Here is a 16,160-nt window from a genome sequence, read left to right as displayed (position 1 = left end):
CCCCTAGAATTTTTATAAAGTCTTTCGTGATTTTAAATGGAACATCAGCCCCTTCAACCATCACTCCTCCAATACTCATTATCTCAGATTTTTCCACATTTATTTTTGCACCTGACGCTTTCCCATATTTTCCTATCTGTTTCCTTATTTTGTTTATGCTCTCTATGTCCCTAACCGTAAACGTAGTGTCATCTGCATATTGATGTATTACACTCAATCCCCCATTTGGTATTTGGATACCTTTTATCTCTTCATCTTTTTTGATAAGTATCGCCAGCGGCTCGGCTGTTATTGAGTACAATAATGCTGACAGCGGACAGCCTTGCCTAACTGACCTCTCTAACGGAAAGGGGTCAGTTAATATCCCATTAACTTTTACACAACTTTTAGCATTCTCATATATTAATTTTATCCACTTTTGCATCCTATCCCCAAAACCAAATTTCGCCATCACCTGTTCTATAAAGCTGTGTTCCACCCTGTCAAAAGCTTTATTTAAGTCTATCGATAAAATCAATCCCCCTTTTCCATCTTTCCCCATCCCCTCTACTACATCCCTAATTGTGCAAATTGTATCTGTGATGTCTCTTCCCTTTATACTATAAGCTTGGCTTGGTGATACTATTGTCCCAACAACCTCTTTTATCCTATTTGCCAATACTTTTGTCAGAATTTTATAATCAGTATTTAAAAGAGTTAACGGTCTATAATTTTCTAGCTTCATTGGACTCCCTTTGTTTTTATATAATAGTGTGATTACTCCTAGTCCCATAGACTCCGGCATTTCCCTTCCCTCTTCCATACTTCTATAAACCTTCCACAGTATTGGTGCTACAGTCTCTATTAAGGCCTTATAAAATTCATGCGTTAATCCATCCGAGCCTGGGCTTTTATTTTTTTTGGTCTGTTTTATAGCTTCTTTTATTTCTTCGATACCTATGTCTCTTTCACATTCATTTTTTTCCCCTTCACTTAGCCTCACACTCACAGTATTTAAAACTTCCTCTACACATTCCTGTTTTACCCCTTGTTTCTTAAATAGTCCCCTGTAAAACTGTTCTACTTCACTTATTATCTCCACATAATCAGTAATCTTGTCACCTTTTTCGTTTTCCAGTTCTGTTATATGCTTTTTCCTCTGTTTTTTCTTTTCTAAGTTCAAAAAGAACTTTGTGCTTCTTTCTCCCTCTAACGCATACTGCGCTCTACTCCTTATCATTGCACCCTTACTTTTCTCATTTTCATATTCTTCTATCTCTGCTTTTATCCGCAAAAAATGCTCTTTATCTTGCTCTGGATTTCTTTCTAATTTTTCTGCTTCCCTCTCCAGTTCATTTTCCATTGCCTCAACTTTACTCCTTCTCATAAAATCCCTTTGTTTTGCATATCTAATACTCCTTTTTTTGATTTTCTCTTTCATTTTTTCCCACCACTCACATATGTCTTCTTCAAATAATGAGTTTTGCATTTCATAATTTATGCATTTTCTGATGTTTTCTTTATACGCCTCTTCTTTTAGCAAGTCAGCATTCAAACACCAGATTCCCCCTCCCCTCTCTTCCCTGATTACACCCATCTTTACCATCATCATAGCATGGTCACTCAACCCTACAAACTTATATTTAACATTTTTAACATATTTTAACATTTCCCTTTTGGTTAAACAAAAATCTATGCGGCTTTGTTTCAAAACCCCCATCACCATTTGCCTTCTGGAGAATTCTTTTTTATAGGGATTCTCTTCCCTCCATGCATCAACCATGTCCTCATTTTGCATCCACTCCAACAAATATTTTCTGGAAACATCAGACTTAAAGTTTGCGCTGCATGAAGCGTCCAGTCTTGTGCACCATACATTAAAGTCCCCAACAATTATCCAATTTCCTTTGCACAACGGCTTAATTTCTTGGAATAGTTCTTTTCTTTCGTTTTCTGTATTTGGCGCATATATATTTATCAGCCTGAAGAGTTCATTTTGAAACACAAATTCGGTCACTAAAATTCTCCCATTACTATCCTTATATACTCCCTTCGCACTATTAACCCTCCCTTCTTTTATCAAGGTTGCCACACCACGTGCATTCGCATTACCATGATTGACAAAAACTTCCCCTTGCCATCTCTTTTTTATCTTTTCCATTATGTCATCAGACCAGTGTGTCTCTTGTAGACAGAGTATATCACCTTTAAGTACTCTCTTCACACTCTCCAACTTATTTCCGTCTCGTAGTCCATTGCTATTCAGACAAGCAATGTTCATAATTCCCCACATAGCAAAAAATATGTTTTTTAAAACATTGACACTCATTTTGATCCATCCAAGCACTTACTTTCTGCCTTTTGATCCACCCTTTCTTTCTTCTTTCTTTTCTTCTGCACTCTTTGCCCCTCACTTGTGTCCATTTCCTCCTCATCGGCTTTAGCAGGACTCTCTGGCACCTCTTTCTTTCCTCCACCTCCTTCCGTCTGTGGTTTTTCTCCTCGCCTTTTCGTTTTATCACCCTCCTGGCTCTCGCCTCCGCCTTTTGCCGTCTCCCCTTCTCCATCTTCACACTCCACGTCATTCGTTGCCATCTCCTTACCAGGTACCTCTTCCCTCTCTTTCTTTTTTCTCTCTCTCTCTCGCCGCCTCTGCCCTGGAGCCTCCTCCTCTTGACTGCTCACGCTCTCGGTCTCTCTCCACTCCCCAGTTCTCTCTTTTCCACTCCATGTGCCTGTTCTCTCTTCTCCTCCATTCGCTGCACCTTCCTCTCCTTCGCTCTCTACCTCCTCGTCCACCTCGTAGAGATCTGACTCCTCATCCATCTCCGCCGGCGTTTCACACACACACAGCCCAGGTCGCATATTACACATACTGCAGTTCACCTCCTTGCACTCTCTTGCGTAATGTCCCTGCTTGTCACATTTGTAACATCTGAAGCCAGGGCAGTCTCTGACAATATGCCCTGGCTGAATACACAAACGGCAGACTTTAACCTGCCTGTCGTGTATTACCCTAAAATGCTCCACCCCTCCCAATGTCTCAAACTTTGTGGAATACGGCAGTGACTTTACCTCCTCGTTGAACTTTACTTTTAAAAACCTTGTCCCGTCGGCGATTTCAGTTCCCGGCCACATTCTCCTCTTCACTCTTGAGACTGCTTTGACTCCCCATTCCGAAAGCTTGCTCAGAATCTCCTCATCCTGAATGTATGTTGGCAGACCCAGGAACGAGACCACCATCTCCAAACAGTCGACCTCTTTAGCCATCACTCTACTTTTCTTTATCCTCAATCCGTCGAGTAACTTTTCCTTTCCTTTTTCCTCTTCCATTGTCAACTCGTATTCTTTTGGTGTTTTGTATCTACACCCAATCACCACTCCGCATTCTTCTCTCACTTTCTTCAACAACTCCATCATCGTTATCCTTTCTTCTCCTTCTATTTCCACTAGCACTGTGAGCTTCTTTTCATAATTCCTTCCTCTTAGATCCAGTTCTTCATTTTTTTCTCTCACGCTCTTTCTTTGCAGGCCTCTTCCCACCTCCATTTTGTCATCCAGTGCTGTCACCATCTCCACACTTAAAGTATTTATCCCCAAACAGCAAGCGCTGTTTGGGGAGTAAATAACTCCACTGCACACAAGTTCCCCTTTTTAAAAAGTTTATATTCAGATCACGGCTTCTGTTTATAGTTCTCAAACTCACAGTTCTCTTTGTTTGCTCTCTCTCTCTGCTAGCTGTACCACTTCCTGCTTCCACTAGGGCGTGCTCAAAGTGGTATGGCCGTAAGCGAAATCTGCTGCCAAAATCGGGCTATTTGAAAGGTTAGAACATTAGTGAAGTAAACAATAAAGCTTACAGCACCTGGTATTCCCAGGCGGTCTCCCATCCAAGTACTAACCAGGCCCGACCTTGCTTAGCTTCCGAGATCAGACGAGATCGGGCGTGCTCAAAGTGGTATGGCCGTAAGCGAAATCTGCTGCCAAAATCGGGCTTTTTGAAGAAAAATTTAAGAGACTCTTTCAGGGTTTCTGAAGAAACTCAGAGAGACTATTTCAGGCTTTTTGAAGAAACAAAGAGACTATTTACGCCTATTTGAAAAGCTCATTGACTCTTTTTTTTTTTTTTTTTTTTTAAACAATAAAGCTTACAGCACCTGGTATTCCCAGGCGGTCTCCCATCCAAGTACTAACCAGGCCCGACCTTGCTTAGCTTCCGAGATCAGACGAGATCGCGCGTGCTTTTTTTTTTTTTTATCAGACGAGATCGGGCGTGCTTTTTTTCTTTTTTTCTTTTTTATTATCAAAAATATCAAAATAATTTTACATTTCACAAAGAAAATACATCATTACAACAATTAGCATGTTACATTGAATACACTGGTAATTGCTCAAAAGTTGATGTTCATTTTCTTTCCATCATCCACATTTATCAGGTCACAATCCTTTAAAAAATACTCTTCAAAAACATCCTCCTCCACATACTTCCACATCAGGTAAGCATTTTTCCTCAGCACCTGTTTGAACATTGTACATATTTCCACATTTTTCCCTTCATTAAACGCTAAGTTCCTCCTTGCCCATACTGCGTATCTTGCATGGCTCAATATGTAGTTACAAAGATTAACTTTCTTATCTTTATTACCCACAGAATCTCCAAATAAAAACAGTGTTTTCCACTCATCTTGCCCAACATTTTTCCCCCAGTTCTCCTTTAATATTTCTTTTAACTTTCCATGGAAGTCCTCAAGTTCTCTGCACTCTAAAAATATATGCATCAGTGTCTCTGGAGCAGATTTACACACATCACAATCCCTACTTATGTTCCTATTTATCTGGTGAAGTACCACTTTCGTGTAAATTCTGTTGTGTCTTAACTTAAAGTCCAAGTTTTCACACTCAAGTCCATTGTATTTCACACACAGATTCTTCCAAATTTCTTTGACATTTAAACCAGGGAACACCTTCTGCCACACAATTTCTGATGCTGGTACTTTTATCTCCTTTTTCAACATGAACTTATACATCATATTAGTGGACACTCCTTCCAGTAATTTTTCCCCATCACCTCCATCAAAATACAAAACTGGCAATCCCCACTCCCCAGGTTTAACAGTTTCGTTTTCAATTCTCTTTGTCCAGGCTCTGGGCAAGCTCATTTTGATGTTTTCACACATCGAGTCCACTTTTGACATTTCAATATCATCATTCCATCCCACAACACAATCATATATAGCTCTATTAGGTAAAAACCCTCTTACGTACTCGTATGCTAGATCTTTTACTTGTCTCACTCCTGCTTTTATATACAACTTGTCATAAAACATTCTCTCTTTCATTTTAATTCTTGGATTTAAAAAAATTGGCTGATTTAAAACTTGATTTATATTCTCACATTCAAATTTTACATTTCCTAAAACTTCTGCCCATGCACTAAGCACTTCCTGGTAAAACAGCGGCACTTTATCATACATTGGCTTTTTTAGTACCATAAAAAGCCCTTCTTGACTTGACTTGACTTGACAGACTTTATTGTCATTCAGAATACAACAAGTGCATACAGAACGAAATTTCGTTTGCATAGGCCACAAATTTCTTACAGTTTCAATTTTACAGTGTAAATGTTCATCCCAAAAATTTGTACAAACAGTTTATAATAAATATATAAATAGCAGAGTATAAATAATTTAGCCCTCTAAACATCTAACTCAATATTTGACAGTAGTCAAGTATAAAACCAGCAGTACTATGGATTATTTATTAGTATTTAACAGTCTGATGGCTTGGGGTACAAAGCTGTTGTAAAACCTGGAGGTCCGACACCGAATGCTGCGAAACCTCTTTCTGGAGGCCAGCGGACTAAACAGACCGTACTGGGGGTGAGAGGGGTCCCCGCAAATTTTCCTGGCCCGAGAGACACAGCGGTTCTCTGCAATGTCCTGAATGGAGGGAAGAGAGGTGCCGATGATTCTCTCCGCTGTCTTCACCACCCTTCTTACATCCTTCCAGTCAGAGGCCCTACAGCCTCCACACCACACTGAGATACAGCTGGTCAAGATGCTCTCTATGGTGCTTCTGTAAAATCTTCCCCACACCCACTACATTTGTCCAACACCTCCTTCATATAACCCTTCCATCCATACTCCTCTTTCCCACATAAATACTTTTTCACCACTTTCACCCTTATTGCCTTCTTTTTAACTTCTAAATCAATCAATTCTAATCCTCCTTCTTTTTTGCTCGCGATTAATGTTTTCCTTGCTATTTTCACTCCCTTCCCTCCCCACATAAAATCATTCGTTATTTCAGTCACCTCATTCATTACCCATTGTGGCAAATCAACTGCACCTAAAATATAGTTACATTTGGAAAGCAATAAAGAGTTCACCAGCATGACTTTCCCTCTTAACATAACTTCCCTTAATTTCCAAAATTGGAGTTCTTGTTTAATTTTATTTAAAACCCCTGTCCATGTGGCATCCCTTGCATTCTTAGCATTTTCTCCAATCTGCACACCTAAAATATTAACATAACCCAATGTAGTTTTAAAAGGTATATCAAACCCTCTTAAGTCTACCCCTCCTATGCTCATTATTTCAGACTTTTCTACATTTATTTTTGCTCCTGACGCTTTCCCATATATTTCTATGTGCCCCATTATCTTTTTTATACTCTCTACATCCCTAATCGTAAATGTCGTGTCATCCGCATATTGGTGTATCACACTCTCACAACTGTTTGGAATTTTAATGCCCCTTATCTTTTTATCTGCTCGTACCATTATCGCTAACGGTTCAACCGAGATTGAGTATAGCAATGCAGACATCGGACATCCTTGTCTCACTGATCTCTCGAGCGGAAAAGGGTCTGTTAAAACTCCATTTACCTTCACACAACTTTGGGCTTTACTGTATAACAGACTTATCCATCCCAGCATTCTATTCCCGAACCCAAATCTCCTCATTGTTTGTTCTAAAAAGTCGTGTTCCACTCTATCGAATGCCTTGTTTAGATCTACACATAAAATTATTCCACCTTCCCCATCCTCCCCCATCCTGCACACAACATCCCTTACTGTGCAAACTGTGTCGGTTATATCCCTTCCTGGGATGCTATAGGCCTGATTTGGTGCTATTATGGTCCCTATTACTTTCTTTAGTCTGTTTGCTAAAATCTTTGTTAAAATTTTATACTCTGTGTTTAAAAGACTTAGAGGCCTATAATTTTCTAATTTGAGCGGACTCCCTTTATTTTTATAAAGAATCGTTATCATCCCTGTACACATAGATTTTGGCACTTCTTTTTTGTCCTCCATTTCCGTATACATTCTCAACAATATCGGTGCCAAAATTTTCATAAAAGTTTGATAAAATTCATGTGTTAAACCATCCGCTCCTGGGCTTTTATTTGGCTTTGTCTGTCTGATTGCCTCTTCTACCTCTTCTAGAGTTATGTCTCCCTCACACAACTCCCTATCCCCATCCTTAAGACTTATATTTACATGATCTAATACCTTATCTATATCATCTTGTTTTACATTCCCTTTCTTAAATAAATTACTATAAAACTCTTCTACCCTTTCTATTATTTCTACATAATCCGTAACTTTCCCCCCTTCTCCATTTTCCAACTCCGTAATGAACTTTCTCCCCTGTTTTTTCTTCTCTAAATTCATAAAATATTTTGTACATCTCTCTCCTTCTAAAACATATTGTGCCCTACTTCTTATTTTTGCACCTTCACATTTTTCTTTTTCACACACCTCAATTTCTGCTTTTATCTGACAATAATGTTCCTTTGTATATTCAGGATTATTTTCAATTTTCCCGGCTTCTTCCTCCAATAACCTATACATATTGCCTAGTTTGCATTTTCTCATGTAATTCCTCTGTTTAGAGTATCTAATACTTACTCTTTTTATTTCCTTTTTTAATATACCCCACCATTTACATATATTTTCTTCGTATAAGTAGTTTTCCATTTCATCCTTAATACATTTCTCTATTCTTCTTCTGTACGCATCTTCCCTCAATAAGGCAGAATTTAAACACCACGTACCCCCACCTTTTATTTTTGAGTTTCCCCCTAATTTGACTGTCATTACTGCATGGTCACTTATACCTTTAAAATTATAACATACACTCTTTATATTTTGTAAAATGTCCCTTTTAACCAGACATAGATCTATTCTACTTTGCTTTAATTCACCCATCACCATTTGCCTCCTTGAAAATTCTCTCTTAAAAGGGTTTTCCTCCCTCCAGGCATCTACCATATCTTTACTCTGCATTAAACCTTTTAAACATTTGCTAGAAGTATCTTCTTTAAACACCATATTTTTAGCCATGTCTAATCTAGTACATTTCACATTAAAATCACCCACCATTATACACTTCTCAATACATAAAGGCTTCAACATCATAAAAACCTCTTTTCTTTCCGTTTCCACATTTGGAGCATACACGTTAACTAGTCTAAATTTATCATTTTGAAGTGTAAAATCAATCCCTAATACCCTCCCCTCACCATCATTTTGTATTTGTTTTATATTGCACATCCACCCTTCTCTAATCAACACCGCTACTCCACGGGCTTTTTGTGTGCCATGATTAACATATATTTCTTTGTCCCAAATCCTCTTTATATCGCCCATTATATCATCTGTCCAGTGCGTCTCTTGCAGACATACTACTTGTGCATTCACAACACTCATCACTTGTTTAAACTTGTCCATATCCCTCAAACCATTACAGTTCAAGCATGCAATGCTTAATACTTCACTCATTATGAAAATAATAGAAAATAATAACATAAACATAAACATGTCTCTTGATTAGATTAACGTCTTACTTTTTTGCGTTGCCTTCTCCACCTTCCCCTTTTTTCCTCTTAAGCACATTTGAGACAGTTTCTTTTGTCCCTGTTGAGTCCATTATGTCCACCAAGATAGCCTCCTGTACAATCATCTCTTCTTCCCCTTCTCCTTCTCCTTTTCCACCTTGTACTCCCGCCGACGCTCCTTCTTTTCTCAATCCTCTTTCATGTTGACTTTTGCTCTCATCCTTCTTGTCTCTCCCACCACCGCTGGTTGAGATTTCGTTATCCATCCCAGCTCTTGCGTTATTCCGCTCTCCGCTACTTTTTTCAGATCCTCCTGCTTCCAGAATGCCTTCCAGCTCGCTCCACTCCTCACCTCCATCCTCACCACTTGATATTTGGGTCTCTCCCACTTCGCCATACAGGTCAATAGAGTCTCCAGCCTCCTCTCTGTCGTCATCTTCTTCACTGTTACACACACACAGGTCGTTCTTCTTCCAGCACACAGTGCAGTTCCCTTCGTTGCACTCCCGTGCATAATGCCCTTGTCCACCGCACTTATAGCACCTGAAATTTGGACACTCTTTGACAATGTGTCCTGGCTGTATGCACAGGCGACACACCTTTACTTGCCTGTCGTGCAATACTCGAAAGTGCTCTGTTCCACCCACTGTTTCAAATTTTGTCGAGTACGGAAGCGATTTTACCTTCTCCGTAAACTTGACTTTCAGGAACCTCGTCCCATCAGCAATTCCAGTCCCTGGCCACATCCTCCTTTTAAGTGTCGACGCTGGTGTAACTCCCCAGTCTATTAGCTTCTTTATTATCTCCTCGTCCGTGATGTACGTGGGTAGGTTCAAAAAAGAAACCACAGTCTCACAGTTATTTATCTCCTTTGCCAGTATGCTCCCACTTCGGATTTTTATTCCATCAAGCAACTTCTTCTTTCCTTTCTCCTCCTTCATGGTCAATTCGTACTCCTTGGGATTTTTATATCTGCAACCAATGACTTCACCACACTCTTCTTTTACTTTCCGCAATAATTCCATCATCGTAATTCTTTCATTTCCAACAATCTCTACCATCACTGTTAGTTTCTTCTCATAACTTCGACCTGTTTCTTTGTTTCCATCTTCCATTCTCCTCACCGGCCCCTTGTCCTTCTCTTTGTTTGCCTCCATTTTGCCCGTAGCTCCTCGCGTGTAACTCCACCACCAGAATCACCCCAAACAGCAGCGTGCTGTTTGGGGAGAAACCCCACACCAACTTATAAATTTCTTAAATTATATTCCAGTCCCAAATCAGAAAAAAAATTTAAATAAAAGAAAGGATTTCTCCAAACAAACTTTCCGGACTTTCCTGCACGGAATCTACTGACTTCCTGTTCAGCTCGCTAGCGCTACCAAGGTGGTATGGCCGTAAGCGAAATCTGCTGCCAAAATCTGGCTATTTGAAAGGTTAGAACATTAGTGAAGTAAACAATAAAGCTTACAGCACCTGGTATTCCCAGGCGGTCTCCCATCCAAGTACTAACCAGGCCCGACCTTGCTTAGCTTCCGAGATCAGACGAGATCGGGCGTGCTCAAAGTGGTATGGCCGTAAGCGAAATCTGCTGCCAAAATCTGGCTATTTGAAAGGTTAGAACATTAGTGAAGTAAACAATAAAGCTTACAGCACCTGGTATTCCCAGGCGGTCTCCCATCCAAGTACTAACCAGGCCCGACCTTGCTTAGCTTCCGAGATCAGACGAGATCGGGCGTGCTCAAAGTGGTATGGCCGTAAGCGAAATCTGCTGCCAAAATCGGGCTTTTTGAAGAAAAATTTAAGAGACTCTTTCAGGGTTTCTGAAGAAACTCAGAGAGACTATTTCAGGCTTTTTGAAGAAACAAAGAGACTATTTCCGCCTATTTGAAAAGCTCATTGACTCTTTTTTTTTTTTAAACAATAAAGCTTACAGCACCTGGTATTCCCAGGCGGTCTCCCATCCAAGTACTAACCAGGCCCGACCTTGCTTAGCTTCCGAGATCAGACGAGATCGGGCGTGCTCAAAGTGGTATGGCCGTAAGCGAAATCTGCTGCCAAAATCGGGCTATTTGAAAGGTTAGAACATTAGTGAAGTAAACAATAAAGCTTACAGCACCTGGTATTCCCAGGCGGTCTCCCATCCAAGTACTAACCAGGCCCGACCTTGCTTAGCTTCCGAGATCAGACGAGATCGGGCGTGCTCAAAGTGGTATGGCCGTAAGCGAAATCTGCTGCCAAAATCGGGCTATTTGAAAGGTTAGAACATTAGTGAAGTAAACAATAAAGCTTACAGCACCTGGTATTCCCAGGCGGTCTCCCATCCAAGTACTAACCAGGCCCGACCTTGCTTAGCTTCCGAGATCAGACGAGATCGGGCGTGCTCAAAGTGGTATGGCCGTAAGCGAAATCTGCTGCCAAAATCTGGCTATTTGAAAGGTTAGAACATTAGTGAAGTAAACAATAAAGCTTACAGCACCTGGTATTCCCAGGCGGTCTCCCATCCAAGTACTAACCAGGCCCGACCTTGCTTAGCTTCCGAGATCAGACGAGATCGGGCGTGCTCAAAGTGGTATGGCCGTAAGCGAAATCTGCTGCCAAAATCTGGCTATTTGAAAGGTTAGAACATTAGTGAAGTAAACAATAAAGCTTACAGCACCTGGTATTCCCAGGCGGTCTCCCATCCAAGTACTAACCAGGCCCGACCTTGCTTAGCTTCCGAGATCAGACGAGATCGGGCGTGCTCAAAGTGGTATGGCCGTAAGCGAAATCTGCTGCCAAAATCGGGCTATTTGAAAGGTTAGAACATTAGTGAAGTAAACAATAAAGCTTACAGCACCTGGTATTCCCAGGCGGTCTCCCATCCAAGTACTAACCAGGCCCGACCTTGCTTAGCTTCCGAGATCAGACGAGATCGGGCGTGCTCAAAGTGGTATGGCCGTAAGCGAAATCTGCTGCCAAAATCGGGCTTTTTGAAGAAAAATTTAAGAGACTCTTTCAGGGTTTCTGAAGAAACTCAGAGAGACTATTTCAGGCTTTTTGAAGAAACAAAGAGACTATTTCCGCCTATTTGAAAAGCTCATTGACTCTTTTTTTTTTTTTTTTTTTTTTAAACAATAAAGCTTACAGCACCTGGTATTCCCAGGCGGTCTCCCATCCAAGTACTAACCAGGCCCGACCTTGCTTAGCTTCCGAGATCAGACGAGATCGCGCGTGCTTTTTTTTTTTTTTATCAGACGAGATCGGGCGTGCTTTTTTTCTTTTTTTCTTTTTTATTATCAAAAATATCAAAATAATTTTACATTTCACAAAGAAAATACATCATTACAACAATTAGCATGTTACATTGAATACACTGGTAATTGCTCAAAAGTTGATGTTCATTTTCTTTCCATCATCCACATTTATCAGGTCACAATCCTTTAAAAAATACTCTTCAAAAACATCCTCCTCCACATACTTCCACATCAGGTAAGCATTTTTCCTCAGCACCTGTTTGAACATTGTACATATTTCCACATTTTTCCCTTCATTAAACGCTAAGTTCCTCCTTGCCCATACTGCGTATCTTGCATGGCTCAATATGTAGTTACAAAGATTAACTTTCTTATCTTTATTACCCACAGAATCTCCAAATAAAAACAGTGTTTTCCACTCATCTTGCCCAACATTTTTCCCCCAGTTCTCCTTTAATATTTCTTTTAACTTTCCATGGAAGTCCTCAAGTTCTCTGCACTCTAAAAATATATGCATCAGTGTCTCTGGAGCAGATTTACACACATCACAATCCCTACTTATGTTCCTATTTATCTGGTGAAGTACCACTTTCGTGTAAATTCTGTTGTGTCTTAACTTAAAGTCCAAGTTTTCACACTCAAGTCCATTGTATTTCACACACAGATTCTTCCAAATTTCTTTGACATTTAAACCAGGGAACACCTTCTGCCACACAATTTCTGATGCTGGTACTTTTATCTCCTTTTTCAACATGAACTTATACATCATATTAGTGGACACTCCTTCCAGTAATTTTTCCCCATCACCTCCATCAAAATACAAAACTGGCAATCCCCACTCCCCAGGTTTAACAGTTTCGTTTTCAATTCTCTTTGTCCAGGCTCTGGGCAAGCTCATTTTGATGTTTTCACACATCGAGTCCACTTTTGACATTTCAATATCATCATTCCATCCCACAACACAATCATATATAGCTCTATTAGGTAAAAACCCTCTTACGTACTCGTATGCTAGATCTTTTACTTGTCTCACTCCTGCTTTTATATACAACTTGTCATAAAACATTCTCTCTTTCATTTTAATTCTTGGATTTAAAAAAATTGGCTGATTTAAAACTTGATTTATATTCTCACATTCAAATTTTACATTTCCTAAAACTTCTGCCCATGCACTAAGCACTTCCTGGTAAAACAGCGGCACTTTATCATACATTGGCTTTTTTAGTACCATAAAAAGCCCTTCTTGACTTGACTTGACTTGACAGACTTTATTGTCATTCAGAATACAACAAGTGCATACAGAACGAAATTTCGTTTGCATAGGCCACAAATTTCTTACAGTTTCAATTTTACAGTGTAAATGTTCATCCCAAAAATTTGTACAAACAGTTTATAATAAATATATAAATAGCAGAGTATAAATAATTTAGCCCTCTAAACATCTAACTCAATATTTGACAGTAGTCAAGTATAAAACCAGCAGTACTATGGATTATTTATTAGTATTTAACAGTCTGATGGCTTGGGGTACAAAGCTGTTGTAAAACCTGGAGGTCCGACACCGAATGCTGCGAAACCTCTTTCTGGAGGCCAGCGGACTAAACAGACCGTACTGGGGGTGAGAGGGGTCCCCGCAAATTTTCCTGGCCCGAGAGACACTGCAATGTCCTGAATGGAGGGAAGAGAGGTGCCGATGATTCTCTCCGCTGTCTTCACCACCCTTCTTACATCCTTCCAGTCAGAGGCCCTACAGCCTCCACACCACACTGAGATACAGCTGGTCAAGATGCTCTCTATGGTGCTTCTGTAAAATCTTCCCCACACCCACTACATTTGTCCAACACCTCCTTCATATAACCCTTCCATCCATACTCCTCTTTCCCACATAAATACTTTTTCACCACTTTCACCCTTATTGCCTTCTTTTTAACTTCTAAATCAATCAATTCTAATCCTCCTTCTTTTTTGCTCGCGATTAATGTTTTCCTTGCTATTTTCACTCCCTTCCCTCCCCACATAAAATCATTCGTTATTTCAGTCACCTCATTCATTACCCATTGTGGCAAATCAACTGCACCTAAAATATAGTTACATTTGGAAAGCAATAAAGAGTTCACCAGCATGACTTTCCCTCTTAACATAACTTCCCTTAATTTCCAAAATTGGAGTTCTTGTTTAATTTTATTTAAAACCCCTGTCCATGTGGCATCCCTTGCATTCTTAGCATTTTCTCCAATCTGCACACCTAAAATATTAACATAACCCAATGTAGTTTTAAAAGGTATATCAAACCCTCTTAAGTCTACCCCTCCTATGCTCATTATTTCAGACTTTTCTACATTTATTTTTGCTCCTGACGCTTTCCCATATATTTCTATGTGCCCCATTATCTTTTTTATACTCTCTACATCCCTAATCGTAAATGTCGTGTCATCCGCATATTGGTGTATCACACTCTCACAACTGTTTGGAATTTTAATGCCCCTTATCTTTTTATCTGCTCGTACCATTATCGCTAACGGTTCAACCGAGATTGAGTATAGCAATGCAGACATCGGACATCCTTGTCTCACTGATCTCTCGAGCGGAAAAGGGTCTGTTAAAACTCCATTTACCTTCACACAACTTTGGGCTTTACTGTATAACAGACTTATCCATCCCAGCATTCTATTCCCGAACCCAAATCTCCTCATTGTTTGTTCTAAAAAGTCGTGTTCCACTCTATCGAATGCCTTGTTTAGATCTACACATAAAATTATTCCACCTTCCCCATCCTCCCCCATCCTGCACACAACATCCCTTACTGTGCAAACTGTGTCGGTTATATCCCTTCCTGGGATGCTATAGGCCTGATTTGGTGCTATTATGGTCCCTATTACTTTCTTTAGTCTGTTTGCTAAAATCTTTGTTAAAATTTTATACTCTGTGTTTAAAAGACTTAGAGGCCTATAATTTTCTAATTTGAGCGGACTCCCTTTATTTTTATAAAGAATCGTTATCATCCCTGTACACATAGATTTTGGCACTTCTTTTTTGTCCTCCATTTCCGTATACATTCTCAACAATATCGGTGCCAAAATTTTCATAAAAGTTTGATAAAATTCATGTGTTAAACCATCCGCTCCTGGGCTTTTATTTGGCTTTGTCTGTCTGATTGCCTCTTCTACCTCTTCTAGAGTTATGTCTCCCTCACACAACTCCCTATCCCCATCCTTAAGACTTATATTTACATGATCTAATACCTTATCTATATCATCTTGTTTTACATTCCCTTTCTTAAATAAATTACTATAAAACTCTTCTACCCTTTCTATTATTTCTACATAATCCGTAACTTTCCCCCCTTCTCCATTTTCCAACTCCGTAATGAACTTTCTCCCCTGTTTTTTCTTCTCTAAATTCATAAAATATTTTGTACATCTCTCTCCTTCTAAAACATATTGTGCCCTACTTCTTATTTTTGCACCTTCACATTTTTCTTTTTCACACACCTCAATTTCTGCTTTTATCTGACAATAATGTTCCTTTGTATATTCAGGATTATTTTCAATTTTCCCGGCTTCTTCCTCCAATAACCTATACATATTGCCTAGTTTGCATTTTCTCATGTAATTCCTCTGTTTAGAGTATCTAATACTTACTCTTTTTATTTCCTTTTTTAATATACCCCACCATTTACATATATTTTCTTCGTATAAGTAGTTTTCCATTTCATCCTTAATACATTTCTCTATTCTTCTTCTGTACGCATCTTCCCTCAATAAGGCAGAATTTAAACACCACGTACCCCCACCTTTTATTTTTGAGTTTCCCCCTAATTTGACTGTCATTACTGCATGGTCACTTATACCTTTAAAATTATAACATACACTCTTTATATTTTGTAAAATGTCCCTTTTAACCAGACATAGATCTATTCTACTTTGCTTTAATTCACCCATCACCATTTGCCTCCTTGAAAATTCTCTCTTAAAAGGGTTTTCCTCCCTCCAGGCATCTACCATATCTTTACTCTGCATTAAACCTTTTAAACATTTGCTAGAAGTATCTTCTTTAAACACCATATTTTTAGCCATGTCTAATCTAGTACATTTCACATTAAAATCA

At 39.4% G+C, this 16,160-nt stretch overlaps 9 non-coding genes across 9 annotated transcripts; all 9 read right to left on the bottom strand.

Annotated features, from left to right (window-relative positions):
* Positions 1–3,832: 3,832 nt before the first annotated feature.
* Positions 3,833–3,951, bottom strand: LOC130099815 (5S ribosomal RNA). The gene has a single exon (XR_008808471.1). It is a non-coding gene; the product is annotated as a 5S ribosomal RNA (ribosomal RNA).
* A 6,330-nt stretch (positions 3,952–10,281) lies between these two features.
* LOC130099814 (5S ribosomal RNA) lies at positions 10,282–10,400 on the bottom strand. Its single transcript, XR_008808470.1, has one exon. It is a non-coding gene; the product is annotated as a 5S ribosomal RNA (ribosomal RNA).
* A 61-nt stretch (positions 10,401–10,461) lies between these two features.
* LOC130099812 (5S ribosomal RNA) lies at positions 10,462–10,580 on the bottom strand. The gene has a single exon (XR_008808468.1). It is a non-coding gene; the product is annotated as a 5S ribosomal RNA (ribosomal RNA).
* A 164-nt stretch (positions 10,581–10,744) lies between these two features.
* Positions 10,745–10,863, bottom strand: LOC130099811 (5S ribosomal RNA). Its single transcript, XR_008808467.1, has one exon. It is a non-coding gene; the product is annotated as a 5S ribosomal RNA (ribosomal RNA).
* Positions 10,864–10,924: 61 nt separating this feature from the next.
* On the bottom strand, positions 10,925–11,043 carry LOC130099810 (5S ribosomal RNA). The gene has a single exon (XR_008808466.1). It is a non-coding gene; the product is annotated as a 5S ribosomal RNA (ribosomal RNA).
* Positions 11,044–11,104: 61 nt separating this feature from the next.
* LOC130099809 (5S ribosomal RNA) lies at positions 11,105–11,223 on the bottom strand. Its single transcript, XR_008808465.1, has one exon. It is a non-coding gene; the product is annotated as a 5S ribosomal RNA (ribosomal RNA).
* Positions 11,224–11,284: 61 nt separating this feature from the next.
* Positions 11,285–11,403, bottom strand: LOC130099808 (5S ribosomal RNA). The gene has a single exon (XR_008808464.1). It is a non-coding gene; the product is annotated as a 5S ribosomal RNA (ribosomal RNA).
* A 61-nt stretch (positions 11,404–11,464) lies between these two features.
* Positions 11,465–11,583, bottom strand: LOC130100207 (5S ribosomal RNA). The gene has a single exon (XR_008808843.1). It is a non-coding gene; the product is annotated as a 5S ribosomal RNA (ribosomal RNA).
* Positions 11,584–11,644: 61 nt separating this feature from the next.
* Positions 11,645–11,763, bottom strand: LOC130100206 (5S ribosomal RNA). The gene has a single exon (XR_008808842.1). It is a non-coding gene; the product is annotated as a 5S ribosomal RNA (ribosomal RNA).
* Between the last annotated feature and the right edge of the window lie 4,397 nt (positions 11,764–16,160).

Source organism: Rhinichthys klamathensis, unplaced genomic scaffold (assembly GCF_029890125.1).
Source record: "Rhinichthys klamathensis goyatoka isolate OS25496 unplaced genomic scaffold, OSU_Roscu_1.1 h1tg000236l_1, whole genome shotgun sequence".
Taxonomy (NCBI): domain Eukaryota; kingdom Metazoa; phylum Chordata; class Actinopteri; order Cypriniformes; family Leuciscidae; genus Rhinichthys; species Rhinichthys klamathensis.
The sequence above is the reverse complement of the archived record's forward strand: the minus strand, read 5'-3'. Positions and strand labels throughout refer to the sequence as shown.